This window comes from Miniopterus schreibersii (assembly GCF_964146895.1).
Source record: "Miniopterus schreibersii genome assembly, chromosome: 2".
Lineage (NCBI taxonomy): Eukaryota > Metazoa > Chordata > Mammalia > Chiroptera > Miniopteridae > Miniopterus > Miniopterus schreibersii.
This window is the reverse complement of record NC_138102.1, coordinates 128,400,472-128,421,972: the sequence shown is the minus strand read 5'-3', so window position 1 is coordinate 128,421,972 and position 21,501 is coordinate 128,400,472. Positions and strand designations below refer to the sequence as shown.

Sequence of the window (21,501 nt, the reverse complement as noted above, 5' to 3'; positions counted from 1 at the left end):
TATCCATTAGAACTTTCTGTGATAATGGCAATGTTCTATATCCACTGTTTATTATTGTTGCCACTGGTGGCACTGATCACTGGAAATGGGCCAACTAAGGAAATGAAATTTAAAGCAACATGAAGCTAGTACCTACCATATCGAACAGTGCAGTTCTAGAGACATGACCATGTTAGTGGGTGGCTAACATGGAAAACAATATTATTGGAGAAGAAGTCCAAAAACTTTAGAAACTAGGTTTTTGAATTACCATATCAGTAAGTGAATATTGAAATCACCAAGAATTATGATGAGAATAGTATTGGAATGACATTGAAGTACCAGCTAAAATCTTTAAGGAAAGAGAGATCTCAGGATAAGAGGATGGGTAAAACAAGGAGCAAAGTGATGGTATAGTCAGATAACATGTTAATCAAGGCAGAGTTTTCCCTGGCCAGTGTGGCTCAGTTGTATGAGGGTTGTCCCATGCACCAAGAGGCCATCCGTTGGATTCCTGGTAAGGGCACATGCCCGGATTGTGGGCTCGATCCCTGGTTCGGGGATGTGCAGGAGGCAGCCGATTGGTATTTCTCTCTTTCCCTCTCCCTTCCTCTCTCTCTAAATAAAATAAAAATAAAATAATTTTTTAAAAAAAGACAGAATTTAAAAAAAAAAATGAGAAAGTTTAGAACCAGTGATATGAGGATGCCCACCCCTTGTCAATGTCCAGTGGTATAATATATGCTTTATAATACTTTATCTTCTTTCATTGCAAAGAGAAGTTTGTGGGTTGTCTTATCACTTATTTATGGTGTCTTTTGTTGAATAAAAGTTTCACTTTTTTTCTTCAATATATGTCTTTACTGATTTCAGAGAGAGGAAGAGAGAGGGAGAGAGAGAGAAACATCAATGATGAGAGTCATTGATGGGCTGCCTCCTGCACACCCCCTGCTGGGGTCAAGCCCACAACCTGGGCATGTGCCCTGACCGGGAATCGAATCGTGATCTCCTGGATCCTAAGTCAACGCTCAACTGCTGAGCCACACCGGCCGGGCAAAGTTTCACTTCTTAAATTTGAAAAGTTTATTCCTCTTTTACGGTTCTCATTTTTATATCTTAATTAAAAAATCTTTCCCTACCCCAAGGTCATAAATATATTCTCTTATATTTTCTTCTTAAAGTGTTATACGTTTGGTGTTCATATTTAAGTTTTTAATTCCTCTTAAATTTATTTTTATGTATAGTATGAGATAGAAAACAATTTTTTTATATAATCTAATTTCTGAAACACCACTTATTGAAGTCCACTGTTTCTTACACTGTTACCAACATCATATTAATTTCTCTAATAGCTTTTGAAATTAGCTCTTTGTCCCAGATGACTTTCATTTTATTAGAATGTATGTAGTTGCAGATTTATACTAATTTATCCTGTGTGGTACTCAGTGTGTGTGTGTTTCAATTCTACAATTATCTCGTTATTATTTCTTCAAATATTGTTTCTCCACCATTCCCTCCATTGTTCTGGAACTTTTATTGAATGTTGGTTGCAGCTTCTCAATCTGTTTTCCATGTTTCCTCTTTCATTCATATATATTTTATACATATATATATATATAAAATTTCTTTGGCTCACTGCTGTATTCTAGATGTATCTCTCAGCACCATCTTCCAATTCAGTAAAATTCAACTGTATCTAGTCTATAGTTTACCCATTATTAAGTTTTTGATGGTTATAAAAATTTGCAAATTCTAAGTCTCTAGTTGTATCTTTTTATTTAGTTGTTTTAAATTTTATTTATGCTTATTTCTTCATAAACTCTTATTTTTAAATTTATATCTTTGCACATCCAAAGTATTTATTGTAAAGTAACTGTCAAATTACTCTATAAAATTAATTTCATTTGCAGTGAATTCATGTGTCAATTGCTTATATACTTTTCCCCTTAGCCTTGAGTTTTCATGTGTTTTAGATCTAGACTCATTTTGAGTAAGGTGTTTTCATGTTTGTGGTTTTTTTGTTTGTTTATTTTCTTCCCCTGTTTCCTATGATCACTCCTCCTTATCTATCAGTTTTGTAGCTACTTCCATTCAGACTCTGTTTCCTCAATTCAAAATCATGTCCTATAGTGGCATTTCAAAGTTCCTGTCATAACTTTGGGATATAAGGGATGTAACAGATCTAATCACCGAGATAGTGGTCAACTTCTGTTGCTGTGCCCTTGTCTTTCTACCTCCTCAGGTCCACAGCTCTATCTAAAGCCATAACATAAACCCTTCCAGTGCCATCCCATTCTCTCCAGGTGAAGTACAGACTGTTTACTGAGGCTTGCCATTGTGTCAGCTTTCTATGGCATCCTCCCTTGCCATTCATCCTCCTGCCGCCCTAAGGCCACGCTCCCCCAAATCTCCAGGAACATGCTCTTCTTTGCCTCTGCCCTGTCCCACTGTATCTCTGAAGGCTCACTCATCTATCCTCCAGGTTTCACGAGGATGCCACACTTCCCAATGAGCCTTTGTGATCTTCCTTGAGCCCAGGTTAGCGATGTCTCCTATAGGATCCGTTCCTCATTCTAGCACAAATCCTGCAGAATTGCAATTTCTTACTTCCCCAGTTACCTCCCTTCTAGATTATGAGCCATTTGAAGGAATTTTGTGTTCTACTTCTGAATCCCTAGTACCTAACATATAGTAGATTTCTACAAATACTTTTTGAATTCAATAAAAATTTATCAAGTCCGTGGTGCGTAGCAGACACTGCTGGGTTATGGGAAAATGAGAGCGAACCAACCAAATAAATGAAACAATTGCAGCTTGTGTTAGGAAGAATATAAACGGCTGGCTGTGATACGGAATAATTGAGGGTCCTACTTACGTAGGACGGCCCAGAAAGTCTGCTTTGAGGAACTGACATTTAAGCTAAGAACTAAAGAACAAGAAGAAGCCAATTGTGTGAAAAGCTGAAAGAAGACCACATGCAAAATTCCCAAAACAGGTGTGTTTGGTGTGTTCTAAGAGCTTTGACTGCAGAGTTGCAACTGGCAGGATAAGGAGCGTGGTGGGATAAGCGGGTGGCCAGATCATGCAGGCGCTTTTTTGGCCATAACCAGGAGCTTGGATTTGTTCCAGCAGGCCGGGAAATCATAGGTTTTAAGGAGGAGAATGGCTTTTTTCAATTACGTTTTAAGAGTCCACTTTCGCCGTAGCTGGTTTGGCTCAGTGGTTAGAGCGTCAGCCCAGGACTGAAGGGGCCTGGGTTCGAATACGCCCAAGGGCATGTATCTCGGTTGCAGGCTCGATCCCCGGCCCGGGTCAGCACGCGAGCAAGAGGCAACCAATCGACGTGTCTCTCTCACATCTATGTCTGCCTCTCTTTCCCTTCCATTCTCCTTGAAAAGCAATGGGGGCAAAAATATACAATTAAAAAACAATTGCAGTAATCCAGGAGAGGGAGAATGGTGGCTTAACAAGCATAGTCACAATGGGAGATGAGGAAAAGTGAATGAATTCAAGATATATTTGGGAGGTAGGACAGTCTGGACTTTGCTGATGGATTGACTATGAAAGGCAAGGGAAAGGGAGGAGACTAGGATTGCTCGAAGACTTCTGACTTCAATGACTAAGTGAATAGTGTTACTATTTAAGGGTAAAGACAACGGGGACGAATGGCTTGGGGAGGCACAGGGAAACTTAGTAGGTTGAATTTATTAATCTGAGGTTCATAGTCTTGACATTTAAATGTAGGTGTCATCAGCAAGAGGCCTTAGGAATGGGAGAGCTCCCTAAAGCACAGTCTATGTGGAGAAGAGAAGGCGGTATTTAGAAACCAAGATCTAGGCACCTTGGTTACTGGCCGTGTCTCTTCTCCCAGGCCTTCTCACTGGACTGAGCTAGAAATGTATGTATGCATATACATACACACATAAATATGTATTTACATACATATATTTATATACATACATATACACACATTTACATCTATATTTCTTTCTATATCGGTCTATATTGCAAACCATGAGTTCACCCGACATACTCCATTTCAATCTATTAACACAAGGCTCATTCTAGCTTTCCTTTATCCATATTTATACCTCTCCTATCTCAACGTGAAAACCTTGACTGTCATTATCCTCAATAGTCTACTAATTTTCTTGATCTCCCTGGAGGTCTCTTGACATCTTTAGGCTACTACATTCTCTTTGTGCAGCACCCCCGGCTTTCATGATGTTCTGGTCAGGAAGAAAAATTATTTTATTTAGGTTCTGCACATGTCTTATTATGTATGCTCTTTGATACTTCATTTGTTTTGTGCTACTTTGAAAAGGTACTTTAAAAAAAAAATTACAGCCCGGCCGGACAGGCTCAGCGGTTGAACATCGACCTAGGATCCAGGAGATTGCAGTTGGATTCCCAGTCAGGCACATGCCCGGGTTGTGGGCTCGATCCCTAGTTGGGGGCGTGCAGGAGGCAGCCGATCAATGACTCTCTCATTACTGATGTTTCTATCTCTCTCTCCCTCTCCTTTCCTCTCTCTGAAATCAATAAAGATATATATTTTTTAAAAATTTACAATTTCTGCCCGGCAGGGCATGGCTCAGCAGTTGAACATCGACCTAGGATCCAGAAGATCGGGGTTCGCTTCCTAGTCAGGGCACATGCCTGGGTTGTGGGCTCAATCCCCAGACGGGGGCGTGCAGGAGGCAGCCGATCAATGACTCTCTCCTCACTGATGTTTCTCTCTCTCTCTCCCTCTCCTTTCCTCTCTCTGAAATCAATAAAGACATTTAAAAAAAAAAAGATGAAAGATAAAAATTTACAATTTCTGTTTATTGCTTACATTTGAAAAGGCTACAATACAGTTTCATTATTTTTGTATTTGTCAATCAGAAATGAAATTTTTTTTATTTCATTGATCTTATTGCTTATTAGTAACATTGAACATTTTCAAATGTTTATTAGCCATTTTCATTTGTTTCTGAGAATTGTATGAATCTTGTTTTTTCCTGTGGTAATCTTAGTGCTTTTTTTTAAAAATGAACTTTCTTGAGGTACTTATAAGTTTAGAAGAAGAATTGCCTTTCACTGCAAATATTTTCCAAGTTAACTGGTATTTAAATTTTTTTCTTTATTCTTTAAAAATATACAGAATTTAAATTTTCTTATATGGCCAAATATGTTCATCTTTTGCTACTTTTTAAAAATTTTATTATTGTTTTGAGAGAGAGAGACAGGGAGAGAGAGAACCTATTTTTTTATTATTGATTTTAGAGAGAGAGTAGAAGGGAGGAGGAGGAGAGAGAGAGATAAACATTGATTTTTGCTGTTCCACTTATTTATGCATTCATTGATTGATTCTTGTATGTGCCCTGACCCGGATCGAAGAACCTGCAACCTTGATGTATCAGGACAACGCTCTAACCAACTGAGCTACCTGGCCAGGGCCTTCCTAGTTACTCCTTAAGCTTCAAATTCCTTTCCCCCTTCAGAGGTCAGATATTCACCTATACTTTGCTTTTGTTAAAGATTTTCAGAAATTTTTACATTTTTAGAAATCTTGTTAAAAACATTTTTGTTAAGCATTTTTAGAAATTTTGTTAAACATTTCTTTGTCCGCCTGAAACTTATTTTGTTATATTTTAGCCAATCTGTAGAAAATTCTAAGAATATTAATCCTTTACCTGTCAAAGCTGTCACCAATATTTTCTCCAGCTTTTTATTTGCCATTTAAATCAATCTTATTTTAATTTTTGACACGTAGAAGTTTTCGCTTTTTGTAGTGAAATTTACTCATCTTTAGTGACTCCTTCCCTTGCTTTTAAGCTTAGAACGAGATCTTCGCTCTCCAGAGATTTAATAAGCATACTTATATTTTCTTTTTCTCTTCCTCCCCTTCCTTCTCCCTCTCTCCTCTTTTTCTCCTCTCTCTCCTTGTCTCAAGGCCAGCTTTAAGTAAAATGAGCCACTAAGCTCCCCCCAATCACTGTGGTCTCTTGGGGATCCTGTAGACCAAGAAAAACGTGGGGTTGGGGTGGATTTCTTTACAACACAACCCCCCCTTTCCCTCCTACATAAAAAGCAGTTCAGTGTCGGAGCTCCCCAATAAGTGCATGGACGTCTGACAATTAATAAACTGTTGAAGTGAAAGGTGGCCTTTAGATATTCTGTATATGAATTTAGCCAGTTATACAGAAAGAATGAAAAAAAATATGGCCTGATTCTGATCAGATGCTGCTTGTTTCTCCTTACACCGTGGGGTTCTGTTCTATGTCATTTCCTTTGAAGTCAGTGGGAGCTCTGTGCAGTGCGGCGAGGCGAACACCGGCCTCTATACATGAAGGTGAGAACTGCCATTACGATAAACTATTCGGCAATGCGGTGGAGGGAACATTGGTTTAACACACTTGGTGGCTACCCTGCAGATCCCACTGTCTGTGAGAGCTTTGTTCAACCAGAGCAAACAAGAACTTTTTGAATCTTGACATACAAGGGCTCATTCAGCAGAGCATCCCCTGTTATGAGAGGAGGCACAGTGCTGGGCAGGCATTACAGTTTTTAGCCAGCACACTGAGGGCATTTCTCTCACATTCTCTCCATCTGTAAAGGGACTGTTTTCAAGACCCCCAAATGGTTTTCTATAGATTGGAGAGATGTATAAATATTTTTACATGTTTGTACTCACACAGAATGGGGGGCAAGCTGCAGCCATATCAAAGTAGCCAGGCCTTTTCAACATGGAAAGAAAATTCTTTGCAACTTTTAGCTGAAGGTGTCACTCAGTGAAACACAGAACTTGTAATAGAAACGACGAGAGAAACTTTGAGGTGGAAAAGGTATTGGAAATGAAGAGTCCTGTGCATTTGCCGTCTGTCTCTGGAGCTTTTATGTTAATTAGCCCGCAGAGACTTTCTCCCTTTCTGCCCTCACAATGAGTTATGCACCATTTATTAGAAGCCCAAATCAAATGACATTTTCAGGTTGTTATACTATAAATATCGGACTGAATAGAGGTCAAAGAGCAAGTTGTTCAAATTTGGTGATTCTTTGCCACCCATCCTCTGACTTTTCCATAGTCATGTCCCTTATGGATTTCTTCATACCATTCAGCTCTTGCCTCCGCTCCCTTGCTTGAGCTGTAGCATTTGGCCAGCTCCAAGGCCCCTCGTTTCCCAGGACCCCTCCCAGAGCAGGACACCAGCATTTTGTATTTGTAATTTTTCCTTGTGCATAACATAGGAGTGCAGCAGGCATCCTCTTCTTCTTAACTTACAATTTTGAATTCTTTTTCAGAAAACTTGTATCTACTTCTGCTTAGAAATTCCCCTTTCCATAATGCATCACCAAGAGGCTAGCAAGTAGACAATGTTTAAATCCTTGGGACTGGATGAGATCATCAAGGAGGAAACATAGTTGGAGGAGAAGAGAAGGGACTAACTTTGGAGCACTCCAAATTGAAGAGATTAGGGAGAAGAGAAAATACGCTTGGGAATTTACTCCATAATAGTACACAGGGAGCAGCAGCATTCTTGGAAATGATAGTTATATTTCAATATAATAGTTGTAAACTAATCTATTCTGTGTGAATATGCCGTAATTGATAGAAGCAGTTCGCTACCGGTAGCTTCTTATAAATGTTCCTCCTCTTCTCAGCTTATCCTCACTCCAGCTCACTCTGCATACTGCCTAAATTAACCTTGGATTAATTTTAGTTGTTTGTGCCTGGGTAAAAAAAAACAACAACCTGTAAAATTGGTTAAGTACAATATATTACACTTATGTGAAGAAATACAGTGCAATTGTGATTTTTAATAAAAAATATTTGCAAAGTAGTATTGAGTGAAAAAAGCATAATCCCAATTTACACACAAACATGTACATACACACACAAATATATACACAAATACACACACGACCAGAAAAAATTCTGAAGTTTATCTATCATAAGCGTAACATTTCTGGATGGTGGGTTTCCAAGTGATTTTTTAAAAAACGCTTTTCTGTGTTTTGCAAATTTCCTTCATGAAAAAGAAATAGTTCTTCTAAAAGTGTACTTTAATTATGTTTCTACACAGGCAGGAAACCAGCTTTCATTCATCATTGCCTAAAAAGGTAATGCCCAAATATCTTAATTTAGTGGTCAAGACCCTTCAGTAGAGCCTAAACTCTTCGTTTCAGTAAAAAGGATCTGCTCAGTGTCTTCTGAGTGTTACCTGTACACTTTTATACTTCTTTGAAAGCTGGGGTTCTTTTCATTTTCCTCCTTTCCCTATAATTTCTGCAGATCCTTGAAGACACTGTTTAGATTCTACCTCTTACTGACTGGGTCTTAAGACCATGAACAGTGGAAGAGGTCTCCGAAAATTAGCAGCTCTGTTAGTCACTCAGCACTGATCACAGGATGCTTTGCATTATTGTAGTTCTTTTTGTGAGTCCATAGCTCATCTCTCCAACTGACATTTTTGTTTCTTAGGGGACAGGTTCTGTGACTTAGAGTCACACACTGTGGAGATTGAAAAAGGATTGTATTCCAATGCCAGACACTGGTACAGAGCTCTGCATGTATTGTCTTGGTATCCCCTGAGCCACTTGATCACAGTAAGTGTGTAATAAACATTTGCAGTAGTTGCATATACATAACTCTGGATTCTCTTTACATATATGTTTGTATCTTCTAAGTGCATTGAGCTTACTGAAAGAATAATAAAATTTCAGCAGTTATTTACTATAAGGGACATGTTTTAAAAACATGTAGTCACAAACTATTGTTTAAGCATTCTTTCTTCCCTCACTAAAGGTCATTGGTCTTTTCTTCAGTGAACGTTCCTTCTTACTGTCTCCTGAAATACAACATAGCTTTACTTTCCTTCCTTATTCCATGTGTGCTCTATCTTCGTAGGTGAAATACTTCCTGCCTCAGTGAAATCTAGCTCCCAAATGGATTTCTGTTGGTTTATGGAGCAACTTGAGGATTTTGCATTTGGCACTGCTCGATTTCCTTGGCACCTCTCCATAGTCACCATTTAGAAAACTCCTGGTCCGCAGGATTTCTCTCCATCACACACTCTGTGGAGATTAAAAAAAAGGATCGTATTACATTGGCTTGAAAATGTGATGGAAAATAAAATTTGCTTTACCAAGAAAGGAAGCTTTTGAAACTCAAATTGTTCTAATAGGACCCTTATACAGGGAAAGTTCTTAGGGGAGTAAAAAAGGCAGGTATGGTGAAAATTCTTTCTCATTTAGCTTGCTGCTAAGTAAATACCACTACGTTTAAAATCACTCACAGAAATAAGGCAAGTTGCAAAACAATATGATTATATTTATGTTCTAAAAAATATGGAGATATTTATAAAGTAAGGTTGGATTAAGATCTTCAGGGAGGTCCTGAGTACTGAAGAGCTTATGGTGCATATGAAATAATATCTTATTATTTACTTTAAGATGAAAATCATGTTAAAATTAAATAAATATAAGGAAGTCCCAACAAATTCTGATTTTTTATGTCTATGCATTAGTAAAAATGTCAAATTTATAAAATTCTTTTAGATCCTGGTTTGCTGGTGCCTTAAGTACATATTTCATCCACGTATTGGGTAATTCTGTTTTGTTTATATGAATGTAAATGCACAGAAAAATATCTGCAAAGGAACACACCAGATCATTAATAGTAGTTACACCTGCAGAAAGGAGTGAGCTGGAGCATTCCATTTTACTCTATTTCCTTCCCTAATCATCTATAATCAAAATATAGTCATTTATTTCATGCACAATTACTAAATACAAACAAACAAGCACACTGGGAATGTAAAATACTTCACTTTTTCTTTTTCTATCAAAGTTTAATATTAAAGTGCTTATATTTGATAAATGTTAACGTAATCTAGGGGGCAGCTCAAATTATCCTCCAAATTGAGTGTATTGATTTTTCTTTCTCTTTCATCCAATAACATGGTTAGATAGCTGCCTGCTATTAGTTATTTTTCAGATATTGCTGCCAGTCATCATCAACACTAACATTCATTGAGCTTACAGTCTGCCAGGATACTTCTCACAACAACCCTGGGAGGTGGGAATTACTATTCCTTTCATTTTACAGTTGAAGAAAAAGAGGCTGGAGAAGTTTAACTATTTTGTGTGAGTAGGTCACACAGCTAGCAAGTGGTGGAACTGAGATGTGTCTCTGGCAGACTAAATTTATAATCTGCATAGGAAAGAAGAAGGGAGTGGGACTAGTCTGTGGTTTAAGATTTTTACTTTATTTCATAGTTGGCATTTACACTTTTGTCTAATTGGGAGCTGAGTAAAGGCATCTGGGTTTGGTTGATGTGTTGGTTGAAAATTACTATTATTATGAAGATGATTATTATGGTATTATTATAGTATTTAGTAATTATGCAGTGCTTTATACTTCAAAGAACTGTACTTTATGATCATTTATTAGCTATGACTCATAACATCTCTACCAAATAAAGATGCACTTACCATGCATATTTTGCAGAAAGAGAAACTGAGGCAGAGTAAGATGAGCCACGTCTTCATAATAGTGAAGGTTAAATACAACCTCTTAAATTCCTGAGACTCAGAGAAACAGCTCCATCTGGACAACAGAAGTTTAATCCTTTAACCTTTAAAAATTTTTAAAAAAAATATATTTTTATTGATTTCAGAGAGAGGAAGGGAGGAGAGAGATAGAAACATCAACGATGAGAGTCATTGATGGGCTGCCTCCTGAATGCCCCCTACTGGGGATTGAACCCACAACTGGGGCATATGCCCTGACCAGGAAGCGAACCATGACCTCCTGGATCATAGGTCGATACTCAACCACTGAGCCATACCAGCTGGGCAATCCTTTAAACCTTTTAAAGGAAGTTGTCTCTTCCAATCTTTTGCTCAGTATTTAATTAAAAGTTAAATGTAAAATATGTTAAAAATCAATACCATTTCCTTTTAGGTTCTCTATTTTGAGTTTTCACTGCATTCATGTCATTCAACCTTGCTGTCTCCCATTTCTCCACAGAAGCACAATTTGACTGCAGATATTGGTTTTCAGTGTCAATATTATATTGCCTCAAATTGCTTCCATTGTCTTTAAAAGATGCCTTTTATTCACCACATGCATAGGACTCTTCACAATAACTTGCAATAAAAATAAACTTTGTGCAAGAATTATATTGAAGTAAAGGAAGTCTTAGATGTCTGGCAGTTTGTACACTTCAAACCTGAAGATTATAAACATATCAGTACGGCTTGGGGTGAGACGGAGAGAGAGATGAGAAGGAGCTGTGTGGGTTTATTGCAGCACCCTATAAAAGGCCTGAAAGAAATGCACACACTCTTCCATAAATCTGGTAGTCTCTTTCAGTTGGGAGGCAGTCATGACCATCGCACATGGGAAAGGCTCCATAAACATTAGTGGTTAAGACCATGTCTGTAGAGACAGACTACCTGGGTTCTAATCCTGCCGACATTACTTGCCAGTTACCTGTACTAGCTGTGCTTATGCTTCCCCACCCAGAAGAAGAAAGAAAGAGGATCACATTCCATAAAGTTAGTTATTATGAAATTTATTCATGTATTTGCTATTATTTGTCTTTTCTATCTCCAAGGCAGTTAACAACATCAGCTATAACTCCATTAAAATGTTGGTGGTAATGACATTTATAATTTGATACCTGCACTTGCCTGGCTTGTTTAGAAATGGTATAATATGCTCTAGCTGGTTTGGTTAAGTGGTTAGAGCAACAGCCTGTGGACTTGAAGGGTCCCAAGTTTGTTTCTGGCCAAGGGCAAGTACCTTGGTTGCAGACTCGATCCCCAGTCCCGGTTGGGGTGTGTGCGGGAGGCAATCAATCGATGTGTCTCTCTCACATCGATGTTTCTCTCTTTCTCTCACTCTTTTCTTTCCACTCTCTCGGAAAAGCAATGGAATCCTCAGATGAGGATTTAAAAAAAGAATTTAAAAAAAAAAAGAAGTGGTACAGCACAATTTTCTACCCCAGAAAAACAATTTAAAATTATCTCAGAAAACACTGGAATACACAGTTATGAGCAGGTGTAAAATCTATAAGGCAAAATTTTATACTTGTTTCTCCAAAACATCCATATGATCCCATATACCGGTGGCTCCAAACTCGGGGCCCATCATGAAGATTTCACATGTGAGTGAGGCCAACTCACTGTACAACCTAATAAAACTGCTGCATCTGAACTACAGACACTGATGCTTTGTGGGATGCACGCCCTGTCAGCCAGTGTCTACATTTTCAAGGAACTCTAAAAACTGGGATTACTATTTTTAATGTGACATTTCGCAATTTAAAATTTTTGGCTTAATATATTTCTAGGTACAAACCTCTGTGGGTCACACAACACACTTGAGGGCGATTTGTCAAATCTCTGCCAATTATACTAGTACCTACATAGGAGTACACTGTGCTGTATTCATATCAGCAAATGCTTTTCAAGCACTTGTGCCAAGGCATGGATACAAGGTGAGGAAGACAAAATATGACAAAGTCTTCATGAAACTCACAAGTCTAGTGGGGAGATAGGCAATAATGTCACAGGACAGAGTGAAAAGTGCCATAGCAGAGTGTGGAAGCCAGGACTTAAGGCTGGTGGTTTAAGTATTTGATCAGGCCCACTATAAAAAAAGCAAAAACAAAGAAATCCATTATTTGAAAGCTTGGCAAATGGTGATACCCAAGTAGATGGCTCTTTTGTTTAACAAAACACTTTAATGGATTGGGGGGTGGGAGCTATGCATAGAAAGGGCCACAACCTTGCACAGTTCCAGGGGGACCATTCCTATTGTGGCCTCTGCAATTGGCACCCCGTTGAGCACCATTCAGGCTGTATTCTTTGTGAATGGTACCCCCGGAATTGTGATACCCAGACGATTCTGTCAGTAAACATAGGCCTGGAATCTGGCCTGAGTGGAGGATTGACAGCTAAATCCTTATACATAATAAAGTAAGAGGGGGGAAAATAAAGAAAGAGGAATTTTAAGTCTTTACCTAGTGGGTAGAGGCAGGAGTGTGGACGGGTGCCTGTAATGGGGAGGAAAAAAGAGTTTGGAGAAAACATCTCTAAGATGAGAATGGGCCAGCAATTTGGCAACAACCTGGAGCCTACGAACCTGGTGAGAGATTCCCTGTAATTTTGTAAATCAACGCATAAAATGATCTGTCATTTTCCTTAACCTCCAGGAGACACTGACAAATGAAGTCAAACAATTTTTCTTTGCCATCAAGTATAGCCGTCGGACCTCTTATACATGAATTAGGAGATAATCAGGGAAGAGGCAATACTCAGGCTCACATAGCAACACTTGGCTAAACATACAGTACTAGAACAACTTGCCTTTTTATTGTTTTTCTTCAAAAAGCTCAAAGAGCTTACACTTTTATTTCCTCATTTGTTCTAACATTCCAGTGTGGGAGGGGCAGATTTATGATAACATTATTTATAGATGGAGAAATTGAAATAGAGATTAAATCGCTTACTCAATGTTGCATAGTTGGGGTGGTGGAGCCCACACTGGAATTTGATCTCCAAGCTCCTGCCACGAAGTGGAAAGATCATGAATTTTGGAATTAGAGGGATCTTTGTTTGAACAATCCTGATTTCTGCCCCTTAATAAGAATGCGGCCTTAAGTCAATTACTTCATCTAAGTCTTAGTTTTTTCCCTTCTGTAAAATTAAGACCATAAAACCTCATAGCAGTGTAGTGAAGATTAATCTAGAAAATGCATGTAAAGCCCTGGCACAGAATAGTTCTCAAATAAGATTAGTTCCACCCCCAACCCAGAATTATCTGGTTAAATTTCAGTACAAATTTAAAGTAATAAAAAAAAATTCCCACATTAATACAATTTTTTTCTAGCCTCCTCTCCCGCTGAGAGCAAAATATGAATAAAAATATGTCAATTCAATGGCAAGAACTTTTGCTTCTGTAGAACTATTCCTGTTGGGGCAATTAGAAAAAAGGAGTATGTGGAAGACAAGAGAGTAGAGTACAATGGTTCTAAAACTTGAGAATGTACTAGAATCACCTGGAAGGCCTGTTAAAACACAGATTGCTGGGCCCCACCCCAGAGTTTCTGATTCACAGGGTCTGGAGTCGGGCCTAATAATTTGCGTATGTAGCAAGTTCACAGGTGATGCTGATGCTGGTAGTCCAGGGACTAGACCTCAGGCAAGCACTAGCACGGTTATGTATAATTCTGGGGGTGGAGCCTTGCAATCTGTGTTTATCAAGGCTTCCAGGTGATTCTGAGGCACTCTCAAGTTCGAGAACCACTGGTATAGTGGTGAAAACCATCTGAGGAGATAGACCCACATTCAGGTCCTGACCACACCATTTACTAGTTAGATGACTAGGTTAAATGACAAACCTCTAGCACTTCTGTGTCTCTCAGGGAGCCTGAGAATGTCTGTGATTCAGGATTCCTCTCACTCTTCCTCTAAGCCCTTGGTGGAAAGAGAAGTTAGTGAGTCCTGCCAACCCAGGCTCTGTTTTTTATTCTTTCACACTCCAAGGCATGAAAGGCTGCTTAAACTTGGGTATTAGGGAAGTATTTACAAACACTTCTGCGATCACAGAAATAAAATAAACAAGATAGCATTGTAAATAAAGCCAATAGCAAAGGCATTGTTTGCACCTTAAATTCGTAATAATGGCTGTAAACCATTTCCATGTCTCCTGCCTTTTTAAGTAGAAAATTAAAAAAATCTCCCCCCCCCCCCAGTTTTTAAGAGATGCTTATAAATTTGTTTTGCAGATAGTATGCATGCTAAGAGGCTTTATTTCCCCCGTATCTGGCCTGAGATACAGAGTCTGCCTCAGATGTTTCATGCCTTCCTGATTCTGTGGCTGAGGAATCCCTTTTTTTTCCTTCCCCCCCTCAGTTCCCTGCCTGGCAAACTGACTGTGGGTCCTCATACTGTCTTGGCACATAGCGTCACAAGGATCCATGCTGGCCACAGGACATTCTTCGGCTCACCTACCTTCATTTTTCCCATTGCAAAAACCTCTACTCTTCTTTCATTTCCTTAACTAACCTCTTCTGTTGCCTATTGCTAATCCACAGTTTTCCAAATTACTCCCTGTCAGAGTGACTCCACTGGGAGAGAAATTGTTCCTACCCATGATGAGTTATTTGAATCGTACTAGGTACACTTAAGTGTTTATCAGCATTTTCGCTTTGAATTCCTACAACAATCCCGAGATGATTATATATGTATATACAAACATACATACACATATATTAGAAATGAGGAAACTGAAGCTTGGAGAGGTCAAGCAACCTCCCCAGGGTAAAAAAGTAAACGTCAATAACAGGACCCAGGCAGTAAGATCCCTGAGCCCCTAGCTCTTGTCCCCTGTTGAAGCTCCAAGCGATGATGGAACAAAGAACACAATTTGGTTCCTGCGTTTGAAGAATTTAAAAATCTTGTTGGGGTAGACGAGATTTTTACACAAAAGTTAAAATCAAGAGCCAACGTTTGTGGTATTGCGTTTGCATTTTTGGCCGGTTCCCTCTTCTGCAAGATGCACAGTATAACCCCAGTCTCAAGGGGCTTGGGGGTGATTAACTGAGTCAAGCACCTGAAGCGCTGAATCGGTGCCCAGCAGCTGGTAAGCCTTCAAGAAGAGCCAACTGTCATTGTTTTTAAAAGAGGCCGACTGGAGTGGAGAGAATACTGGAGAGAGCAGAGGCCGGGGGTATGCGCGGAACCCTTGTCACCTATATTCTCTGAGCCTCGGTTTCCTCCGACATAAAATTAGGCGGCTGGAACGGAACAACCGAAGAGCAGCGGCAGCCTGGGAACCGAGGGTCCGCGGGGCAGAAAGGGTTATGGACAGTCCGGGGGCGGGGTGGCGGACGCCGGGGGAGAGGCCCGCCCCGCCCCGCCTGGGAGGCCCGGCCGCTCCTGCCCGCGAGCAGTTCCGGTGCCAAAACCCTTCCCTCTCCCGCTCCCCCGGAAGTGCTTTTCCAAGGATCGGGCCGGAGAGAGGCCTTGTAGGCACAGCCGCTGAAGCTCGATCGCCTCCGAGTAGGGGCTTCTGCCCGGGTCGGAGCCCGAGGATCCGCACCCGCTGACCCGCGCCCTGACCCCTCCCAGCGCCCGGGCCGCCGGTGAGTGGCCGGGGGGACGGCCTGGGACGGCTGCGGGCCGTGTCGGGGCTGGCGCCCTCGGGCCCCGGCTGCCCGCTCCGAGCTCCGGGCTCCTGGCTGCGGGCTGGGCTGGACTGTCGGGGTTCGGGGAAGCTGCTTGTCGATCGCCGCGGTCTTTGCCTAACCTGCGGGCGGGGAAGGAGCGGGCGGCGGGGCCGTGGGGTGGGCGGGGCGGAGCCGGGGAGGGGGTTCCCGGAGCTGTTGTTGCTGTTGGGACCGGAGAGTGGGAATGGGCTGGGCCTCGGTCCATCCGATCCCCTCTTTTTTGCTGCCCCAAATCTTCGCAGTGCCGCCTAGATTTGGTTTTCTATGTCCGACCTGGGTGGGGCTGGGAACCTGGACACCAGACTCAATCTTGGGATCCAGTTCCCCACTTTTTCGTCTCCTGGGTCTGCCTTCGGGCTCGTTATTAGCCCGGGTCCCAGAGGTGGTGGCTCCTCAATCCCAGGGCGGGGCGATGCGCGTGTAGGTGCCGGCGATCTTTTGCAAAGCTTTTCATCCCGACGCGTTTAGGGGTAGCCCGGGATCTGGACTGCGCTTGGGACGGGCTCTGGATAGGTCAGTGTGGCACCAGCGTGCCTCCCATAATCTTTAGTGACTGGAAAGCTTGCTCACGCTATTGTTCAAGTCACTTCTTAAAACAACTTGAGGAAAATCGGTTCAGATAAGTTTTATTATTTTCTTGCAGACGTAAAAAAATGATGCAATTGTCTAATCTGTATTCCTAATTCCTGTGGCTATTTGAAGTCACGATCGTATGATGAGTTCAATCTGCGGTTGTTGCACGAATAGATTGCAGAGGGTTGGAGAATTACTATACTCCCTCTTCTCCGAAGTTTGTATACCTTCGTGTTTGGAACTGTCATTTTCCTTAACTTCTAATTGTTCTTGGTAACTCCTGAGAGGTTCCTTATATACTGTTAGAGCTGTTGCTGCAATGCAGAGTTCACACAGGTGGGCAGAGGTGATTTGTTTTATTTACTTATTTAGTTATTTTAAGAACTTATTTTATGACGTGTTTAGCTCGGATAAATTGAGAATTTCCTAAGGGAGAAAGTAATGTATTTTTAATGAACAGATTTTAGGTAATAAACTACTGCTGAAAGAGTTGTAGGAAATACAGTGTGTTTCGCCCCCACATTTAATAGTTATTTTTCAGTTATGATCATAAGGGAATGCAGCTACTGCAGATTATGACTGTCAGCAGATGAGCAGTGTTTTTGCAGTGTAAAGTGTACACAAACCGCCGTCGTGAAGCACGTGACACTTTCCTGCGTTTCTCATCTTGTGCTTATATTAGGACTTATACTGTAGTTATTTGAGTGCTTATCTCATTCCCTCTCCTCCCACCACTGTCAGGGGAGGTAATATTAGGGAAAATAGAGTGAAGCGACAAGTTCAGTGAGCTCTCCTATGCAAAAGAAAATTTATTTCGGGGTTGCTGATCTTCAACAGGCAAAGGGTGGATGATTTTTTAAGTTCCTGGAAAAGATTGTGGAGGGAAGGTTAGTTGCCCGACATTTACTTTTAGACAGAAACTGTAGATTCTTAGCCATTTGAAGTGGTTAATTGTTTAGAGCATATGGTTGGAATATTGTAATTGAGAGAATCTGGAAAAGGAGTCAAGTTAGATATGGTTATGGATTCGTACTGATGGTAGTTAATGTGTTTTGAAGGGAAATATTTCAAGAATGGTAACAACAGAAAAAGATACTTGGGGTAAATCAGATACCCTTAGGCATTGTAAATTTTATTATGTTCAAGTCAGTTCAATAGGTATTGAACATTTGCATTGTAAATTATATTATTCAAGTCCATTCAACTGATATTGAACATTTGCTATGTAAGACAACCATGTAGGAGCAAATAAAGATACAGCCCTACCAACTAAGATTCATGTTTTGGCAATAACATTCTATGATGTGTCAGAAATCATGAAGAGATGAGTTGTATTGCTTAAGCGTATTAAACAGTTTTTTAAATTGGAGGTGGTAGTGTGTACTTCATGAAAAGCATTATTAGGCTTTATAGGATACAAAGATTAAGTCTTTGGTCTTTAGGAATTTTGAAATCTAGAAGGGGATGTAAGATATTTGCATAAAAATTTACAATATAAAGACATATATGTAAATGTATTGGTTTGACCTAAAGTTTAGAGTTGTATGAAAGGAAAATGGGTTCATTTTTAGCTAGAATAATTATGGAGAGTGGTGGAGGTATAGTAGTACTTCTAAAGTTAGCTCTGAAGCTGTTTTATTTATTGAGCACTAAGTGAGCACCAGGCTCTCTGCTAGTTGGGGACTATGTAGCTAGCAGGTAACTGAGTGCTAATTTGAATCCGGATCTGCCTGGTGCCAAGGCCTGTGCCTTTCCACTACATCATGCTACCTTCCAATAAACTGATAACCTGAGTTTAACATTGCAGAGGGTAAGACTTTTAAGACATAAATTTAGAGGTTGGGAATAGGTGGATGAAGAAGGCTTTTTCAATAAAAGTAATGATGTGAGCAAAAGCGTGGAGGAGGGAAAAGTTCATGGTGTAGTGAGAGAAAAGTTAGTGGGCCAGATTACCTAGAATATAAGGTTCATTTTGGGGAATAAGAGGTGAGGTTTGAAATTTAATTTGGAGCTGGGACATGTTGAAATGCTGTATTTAGGAGTTCAGCAATTTGGGAGGTAATGAGAAACTACTAAGGTCTAAAAGTATAGTGTGTAGAATTTTTTTGTTGTAGAAAACTGACTTTCACTATATAGAGTTGACCCTTGAAAAACGTGGGTCGGTACTGTGTGGGGCCATTTATATGTGGGTTTTTTTCAATAAATATGTACAGTACTATAAATGTAAATTTATTAATAACATTTTCTTTTCTCTAGCTTGCTTTTTTGTAAGAATACAACATATAATACATATAACATACAAAATATACAGGGTGGGGCAAAAGTAGGCTTACAGTTGTTCATATGGAAAATAATACAATAATTAATAAGTAATAGTACTAGAATAAACTGTTTTGTGTATGCACAACTGTAAACTCACTTTTGCCCCCCCTGTATGTTAATCAGCTGTTTATGCTATTGGTAACACTTCTGGTCAATAGTAGGCTATTAAGATTTTGGGGGAGTCAAAAGTTACATGTGGTTTTTTTACTGTTGGGGGTTTGCAGGTGCCCCTAACCCCCACGTTGCTCAAGGATCGACAGTAGTATACATACTGGGCAAGCATAATGGCATTGGGATGATTTACTAGGTGGTGGAAGGAGGGTTGTTGGGAAAGGTTTGGAGGAAGTTGAAGTTGAAGGCTATACTCATTTTAAGTGTGAATGATGGCGATGGTGGTACTAGTACTAGAAATATGGGCAGAGGGGTTCATAGTGAGATCAGTTTTGAATATGTTGAATATGTTTTTTATATACTTGCCAAACACTGGAAATGCTCAGAGGCTTTTGGAAATGTGGGTTTGTAGTTCATGAGAGAGAGAGCAGTGCTCGGCATATATTAAACATGAGCGCAGACAATACAATACATGTACTAGTTGAGTCTGTCTAAGGAGATGAAAGAATTAATGGAAAGTTTAGAAGGGAAAGAAACTCTTTTAGATGGCATCTGTGTAAAACAGAAGGAAAAGACACTAAATAGATAATTTTATATAGTGGGTAAAAAACTTGGTAGTCTGTGTACTGCTCCCTCATATTGCAGATTCAGATAGGATAGAAAGAATCTGATCACTGAAAATCCAATTGGGGCCCTGGTTGGGTAGCTGAATTGGTTAGAGCATCCTTGGCATATCAGGCTCTCTGCACAAGTAAGTGGAACAACAATCGATGTTTCTCTTTCTCTCTCTCAAAATCAATAAAAAGGAAAAGAAAAGGAAAATCCAGTGGGGAGTAAACTTTTCTTGCCATTGTTTTCAAGAATACTATGCTATCATTGCCCTATTTCAGGGAGAACAAACTGTTTCATATCATTTGGTCTAGACGGTCAGACTTTGGTTTTTTAAGAGCTGTTTGGTGGTTTCTTTTGGACATTTGCTGGCAAGTGATATGTGAAGATTTGGAAGCAAATCTCCGATACAGTATTCTGTTTATTTATATGCATAACTTTCAATTTTGGTTTCAATATCAAGAACCTCTAAATAATCAAAGATAATTTTTGTACCTCCTGTTACTACTGACTGCTAATCGTGCCTTTCATAGAAAATGGTATTTAGCTACATATTTCTCTTCTAACTCTTTAATTAGTACTTTTGATTAACAGGAATAGTTTTTTCTCTAATGTTTTGATTATCTTAGAAGCATAGAATGATAAGATACTTTTAACCATCATGTAGTGATACATATGTAAAATCTATTTTAATTTGGAAACTGTTTAAGAACTATAGAGTTATAGAATTATGTGTGGTTTTCTGTTTAGATATTTAGATAGAGGGAGTCAGTGTATTAGTGTATAAAAGACTAATAGTTTGCGGAGTGAGGCTTACAGTTGTAACGTTTTGAGGGCAAGTTTATTAATTTTAAACTGAGTTACCATGGAAGTGTTTATTTCCTTCTTGAAATTAATATGTTCATTTTGTTTTTCAGGAATATGTTTTTCACTATATCACAGGCACTTGGGAATGTCCTAAGAGTCCTGCCTCAGTGTTGTTGGAGGCGGGGGTTTTGTGTGTGCTTTGTCTGGGCTGGTTGGCTTAGTTGCAGTGAGCCTGGTATTAATGAGGCGAAGGTCAGGAGTTCCATTTAGCTCAGTGTGAACGATGGCTAGGGAGCACACCTCTCACTCCCGCCAGCTGTCTTGGAAATTCCTCGGTTGTCATTGGTCACAAAGGTGACTGGATTAGGGCGGATCTTTATAGCACTGTTAGAATATTAGAGGAAACTTAGTATAATGGTTTGGGACTCTGACTCTGGAACTAGACAGACCTGTGTCACATACTTGGTCTGTGACCTTGGGAGAGTCCCTAAAACCCTCCAAGCCTCTATTTCCTCATTATTGAATAGGTTAATATTTTGTTTGAGCATGTCCTACTGTTGCTTTCTTTTTCCAAGTGGGAGTTGGTTGCTTAGACCTGTCACTCTCCAATGCTGTACTATGGAGTGGTGTCAGTCCATGATAATGTTTTCACTTGTCTGAAGTGAGAATGAGAATGAGTTAGCTTCTCTTAAAGCTAAATCTATTGAATTTAAAAGATTTCTTTTCAAAAAGTATCTTTTACCATTTTTGGTGTAAGCATTATTAGTTCGTTTATGAAATAATGGTGATGGTAATTGGTATTTTGTTTTTAAATGTACTTGGCAAAATAAAGGTGGCACTTTTCTTTCTTTTAAGATTATGGTTCTGTGAAATC

At 39.7% G+C, this 21,501-nt stretch overlaps 1 long non-coding RNA gene across 2 annotated transcripts in view; it reads left to right on the top strand.

The window, feature by feature from the left end:
- The first annotated feature begins 15,984 nt into the window (after nt 1-15,984).
- Nucleotides 15,985-21,501, top strand: part of LOC308552943 — a 74,905-nt gene continuing 69,388 nt past the window's right edge. For both annotated transcript variants that reach the window (XR_013998159.1, XR_013998160.1), the window contains exon 1: nt 15,985-16,121. This is a non-coding gene — a long non-coding RNA (uncharacterized lncRNA). The remainder of the gene's footprint in view (nt 16,122-21,501) is intronic.